Below are 6000 nucleotides of genomic sequence, written 5' to 3' on the forward strand. Positions count from 1 at the left end.
CTTGATTTTAGCCAGGGAGACCCATTTTGAACTTCTGACATTCAGGATTTTAAGAAAATAAATGTGTGTTGTTTTAAGGTATTAAATTTGTGCTACTTTGTTATAGCAGCCCTAGGAAACTAACACACCTGCCTCAAAGGCTCGTTGTGAGGATTATAAGAAAAGCTGCCAGACACATAGGAGCGCAATGAAGTTGGTCTGTCCTTGTTGGTTGGTGTGCAGAGGTGGGAGCTGGCCGAGGGTGGTGTTGAGCTGTGCTCATTTCTTCTAACCGTGCCTGTCCACCCTCCCCTAAATGGAGAGCCCTGTACCTTCCGTGCCTTAATTACTTTGGAACACTGCTTTATAATCACACACCCGACGACTCCCTTCATCAGACTGAATTCTGAATTGCACTTGAAGTGGCTTATACAATGTCAGCCCTCTGATTAGCTTCTTTCCGAGCTCTAAAATGAGGGTAATCAGAGTGGAGGAAAGATCTTACCATGTGCCCTGGGAGGGAGGCGAGGGCAGGGGATCTCGCTATCACAATTTTCTAATTAAGACTTTAAGAGCTTTTAAAGAGCCAGCTCATATCACCCTGCAGGCCTGTGGTCATCCTTCCTGCCCCCCTCCCCCCAGGCCCTCCATGAGCACAAAATTTCAGACTGGCACTTCCAGGATCAAGCCAGCTGATCCTCCACCTTCTCACCGGGACTCTCCTCCCCAGAGATTATAACCCACCTATCCGGCCAGTCCCTGAGATCTGGATCAGACTCCCCCATTGCACACCTTGTGGAGCCCATGCTCCCTCCAAGATCTTGGGGACTTTCAAGTGGGGTCTGGTTTTCCCATGGTCTCATCTGCCCAGAGGAAGATTTATAAGGAAGCTAAAGAAGTCTAAACTCCAGCTGTAGGATGCCGAACAAAGTGTTCCCATGATCATGGGCTTCAGTAAAATTGTCAAAAGTTTGATATTTTTATGTTCTTTAATGGGATCCCGCCAAACTGTAGAAGCTTCGGGTACTGTGAAATTTGGCTCTGCCTCTGCACTGAGGCGCCCAGCTCTATGCCACAGGGCATTCACCCCCACACAGAATTCAGTCCTCTGTTTCTCCCTGAAAGATGTCAAGGTGTTACTGAGTGTGGTAGATTTCTCTCAAATCTGTGTGTGAGCGTGCGCTGGCGACGTGAAGAAAAGGGTTTGTAACTTACAACTGGCCATCAGGTGTCCTCGTTCTTAGGAATTTCCTTTGGCCACCAGTATGGGACCTCTGTTTCTGCATCCTTTGCCCCCAGGGACCCTCTCAGTAACTCCGGCTTTGCTCTGCCTCCTTGCTCTTCTACTCAAGAGCACAACAAACTCCTTTGACTCTCTCATTTTTAACCATTACTTTCAGGTTCTTACCTTATAATCGCCCTGCTCTGCCCTCAAGGGGTTGGCCATGCTATTTTTCCCTGGATGGCTTTCCTAAGAAGGTTTACAGTAGCTGCCATTAACAGGGTATAGTTTTTACAATCACTACATGGGGTGAAAAATATTGGGCTTTTCTTTCTAAGGTTGGAATGAGCGGACCTAAGGGCCTGGGGGATAACACAGTAATGGGGATGCAGAGGGGCACCTGCAAGCAGAAGTGACTGCGAGAAAGGAGGTTGGCTGAGAGCTTTGGTTTAATGACAACAACAAAAAAGTGGTTGAGATGATGGTTCTAGGTCTATTTTTTTTCCCTAGCCCTTTTGAAATCTCCAGGACTTACATCCACCTGAATAACACCAAGAAGGGACCATTCCCTTCTTTGTGTCCATCTGAGCCCTAACAGTTGCTCGCGGTGGCTCCCATACTTTATTGCATGTTTTTGTTTATGCATCTGTCTTTCCTCCCACAATCCTCTGCCTGTTAATGCAAGGACATGTTTTTTTTTTTTTTTAAGATTTTATTTATTCATTCATGAGAGACACACAGAGAGAGGCAGACACATAGATAGAGGGAGAAGCAGCTCCTTGCAGGGAGCTCGATGCGGGACTCGATCCTCGGACCGGGATCATGCCCTGAGCTGAAGTCAGACGCTCGACTGCCAAGCCAGCCAGGCATCCTACGTGTTATTTTTTTTTTTTCCTGTTCCTCCCTATTTAGCGTAATGGGCATGACACAATAAATATTTCTTAAAAAATTCTTACTTACGAAATACTGACAATATTAGCAGTTATCCCTTGGAATAATTTTATAGACTGAATGAGATAATCGTCTAAAGTTCTTAGCATAGTTCAGCAGAGAGGAAATAAATGCTTAAAAAGTATCCTTTGGGGCAGCCTGGGTGGCTCAGCGGCTTATGCGCCTGCCTTCATCCCAGGGCATGATTCTGGAATCCTGGGATCGAGTCCCATGTCAGGCTCCCTACGTGGGGCCTGCTTCTCCCTCTGCCTGTCTCTGCCTCTCTCTCTCTCTGTCTCTCTGTGTCTATCATGAATAAATAAATAAATAAAATCTTAAACAAAAAAAAAGTGTCCTTTGGGGCACCCGGGTGGCTCAGTGGTTGGGCATCTGCCTTTAGCTCAGGTTGTGACCCTGGGGTCCTGGGATCAAGTTCTGCATCCAGCTCCCTGCAAGGAGTCTGCTTTTCCCTCTGCGTACGTCTCTGCCTCTGTGTGCGTCTCTCTCCCACGAATAAATAAAATCTTAAAAAAACAAAAGTGTCCTCGTTAATATTATTGAATGAATGGGACGCTTTGGTTTAACTCATTAGCACGACTTTATACAGGCCTGGAATTCCTTTCGCGTCCTTTTTCTTGCTATGGAAAACGAAAAGAAACAGCACGATAAAGGGAAAGAAAGAAAAACAGTGGAAATCACAGCTGTTCAATCACATGCATCTACGGATACAGATTTTTCCCTCTTAAACTTCCAGGGCCCCGAGAGTAACTGAAGGCAGCGCCACCCATCCGCGGGGGGAACGCATCCAGCGTCCACGCACGCTGCCGTCTTGTCTTCGGAAGAATCACTGAAGCCATGAAGGCCTGGGCCCGCGCCAGCCACCCGGAGGATGTTAGGATGTTACCACCCCCTTATTTAAGCGTCACAGGAACCCTATCCAGTGGGTCCTACTGGGTGGTCACGTGGAGCGAAAACAGCCGGTGCTGAGACTCCGCGTGCATCTATAATTAGGGGAAAACAAATAAAACGGGGGGGGGGGGGGAGGGATGTGGAGGCTTCCGAGGAGAGGTCAGCTGGAGACGCCGAGACGCGGTACCTGGGATGCCTGGGAGGTCAGAATGCCCGCAGGTGGAGGAAGACGGGGGGGGGGGGGGGGGGGGGCGCGCGCAGGGGGTCAAGGAGGGCGCAGAGGAGGGCTGCGAAAGGCAGAAGGTCTGACGGCGGAGGCCGAGGGCCCGGGGAGGAGCAGGTGCGGAACGCGGCGCGGAGGACGAAGGCCGGAAGGCAGGCCTGGGCCACAGCGACTCACCTGCACTCGAGCTAGAGCTGGAGAGGCGCGGGGCTGCTCCAGCCGAAGGAAGCCGCGGGAGCCAAACCGGAACCGGAACTGGAGAGCTCGCGGCATGGGGAGGAAGAGGGAGGCGTTGCCCCGGAAGCAGAAGGGCGGATGAGGAACAGGTGGGCCCCGCTGCCTGCCCGCGCCCTCGAGGCGCCCTCGAGGCTCCCCGGCCCGCGTGACCCTGGCAGGGGGGTCCTGGGGAGCCGGTCATGTAACCTAACCTGGGACGGGAGGACGAGGAATCCATGAAGAGGGAAGGGGGTCGCAGGCCGGAAGCCTCAGACCGGAAGTCCCCTCAGAGCCAGGGTCACCGTGGGGAGACCTGAGCGTGTTTATGGGCGGAGGGGACGGACTCCAGGAGAGGGAGAGAAAGAGCAGAGGAGGTGGGGCGCTGACAGAGCCGGGTGTTGGAGCAGGTGAGGAGGAGGGGAATCTGAAAGGCCCCAGGACTCCTGCTCCCCGCGCCGGCCTGGGAAGGGATGAAACTGCCGGTAAATCCAGGGCCCCGTGTGACCCTGCCAGGAGGTGGTTTGGCGCAAATAAACGAGCCAACAGTTGAAAACCGTAGAAGAGCATCTCCCTAAATTCCTTCCCGTCTTTGCCCAGACATTTCTGTGTCTCTCAGATCCCCAAACCTCCTCCTCCCACGGAGACCCTTGGGGTCTGGTCTCATTTTCTCCCCCTCCGTGGTCCCCCTTTCCAACCTTCTGCTCTCCCCTCTCCCCCAGACTTCACGTCAGGTCAGTCTGACCACTCTGACTGCCTTAGCTTTAAATGTCTATTTACCCAAATCTCATTTTTAGTCTTTTCCTCTTTACCCATTTCCTGGATTCTACAAAACAAAGGATGCTGACCCAATGACCCCAAATCCCCCTTCCTTTTATTTTTTTTTATTATTTTTTTGATGTTCAAATTTTTTTGTGTCTTTTTTTGTTATTGGAGTTCGATTTGCCAACATAGAGCATAACACCCAGTGCTCATCCCGTCAAGCGCCCCCCTCAGTGCCCGTCACCCAGTCACCCCCACCCCCCGCCCTCCTCCCCTTCCACCACCCCTTGTTCCTTTCCCAGAGTTAGGAGTCTCTCATGTTCTGTCTCCCTTTCTGATATTTCCCACTCATTTTCCCTCCTTTCCCCTTTATTCCCTTTCACTACTTTTTATATTCCCCGAATGAATGAGACCATAAATGTTTGTCCTTCACTCAGCATAATACCCTCCAGGTCCCTCCACGTCGAAGCAAACGGTGGGTATTTGTCGTTTCTAATGGCTGAGGAATATTCCATTGTATACATAGACCACATCCTCTTTATCCATTCGTCTTTCAATGGACATCAAGGCTCCTTCCACAGTTTGGCTATTGTGGACATTGCTGCTAGAAACATCAGGATGCAGGCGTCTCGGTCTTTCATTGCATCTATATCTTTGTCCCCTTTCCTTTAAAAAAAAAAAAACTTATTCATTTGTGAGCAACACAGAGATAGAAGCAAGAAGTAGGCTCCCTATGGGGGGACTCGATCCCAGGACCCCAGAATCATAACCTGAGCCAAGGTAGATGCTCAACTACTGAGCTACCCAGGTGCCTCATCCCTCCCTCCTTAGACCAGTGGGAATGCAAACACTTATTTGAAACTCTCTCTTTAAAATGTCCCTGCCAAAGGATAAAGGGGAAAAAATGGGCAAAAAGACACCAGGAGGTAGCCGTAGAGACCCAGGAGAGGAGACAGGGTAAAGATGGCACATCCTAGCAAAGCCTTCAGGCCCCACTGCAGGTCTAGGCTCCAGCGTCTGGATAGATGTAGCGAATCCAGAGGTTGGTAGCCCAGCCTTTGTCCCAAGGGGCAGGAAGGGAGGATGGTAGAAATATGCCACCAACCTTGCCTGGGTGTTGGGAGGCAAGGAGAATTGATTGGAGGGTACTTTTCAGATGCAGAATATCTCCAAAATGCAGACACAGAGTGAGTGCACAGTATCAGAAGAGCTGCCTCCACAGCTCAGGAAAATAAATAGATCCCCAAGCTGATTTGATTTTTGATAAGCATTGATCTTTGACTTTATAATCACTTGCAAATTCTGCTCAATTCAAAAGGCCAGCTGCTCTCCTGTGGAAACCTAGATTTTTGTTGGAGGGAAAAGAGAAATTTAAAAAGTATTAATTTTTAAAAAATATTTTGCATTAAGAACGCAGTGTATTTAGTTGTAGTTTATAATGAATTCCTTTAGGTTCCAAAGTATTCTAATTATATGAAATTTATGAGGGCTTAAAGAGCCATCTGTGCCATTCCAATTACCATGATGTGTCTGCCCTGAAAAGGGTTACATAATTGTAGCCTGAGTTTATATGCTAGTATGTAGTTTGCCTGGAAATGATTTCTGTTTCCATTATATAAAGTTGCATAGGCCGTTTTGGAAAACACAGTCCTATATGTTGATACCAGAGCTAGGAATGACTGCAAGGGTCTTGCATGGATCCGTCTGCCTTCTGGAAGATCTCTGACATTTGAAGCCAGCGATTGTTTCCGTCTGTTTTGGA

The 6000-nt window shown here is 49.4% G+C and overlaps 1 protein-coding gene across 3 annotated transcripts in view; it reads right to left on the minus strand.

The window, feature by feature from the left end:
• The window catches only part of LARS2 (leucyl-tRNA synthetase 2, mitochondrial), a 189139-nt gene extending 185627 nt beyond the window's left edge, over positions 1-3512 (minus strand). The window contains exon 1 of one of the 3 annotated variants that reach the window (XM_025458240.3): positions 3441-3512. The gene's annotated coding sequence lies outside the window, so the exon portion shown is untranslated. The remainder of the gene's footprint in view (positions 1-3440) is intronic. The other 2 variants (XM_025458241.3, XM_035702736.2) reach the window with 2 other exon arrangements.
• Between the last annotated feature and the right edge of the window lie 2488 nt (positions 3513-6000).

Source organism: Canis lupus, chromosome 20, assembly GCF_003254725.2.
Source record: "Canis lupus dingo isolate Sandy chromosome 20, ASM325472v2, whole genome shotgun sequence".
In the NCBI taxonomy this organism is placed as follows: Eukaryota; Metazoa; Chordata; class Mammalia; order Carnivora; family Canidae; genus Canis; species Canis lupus.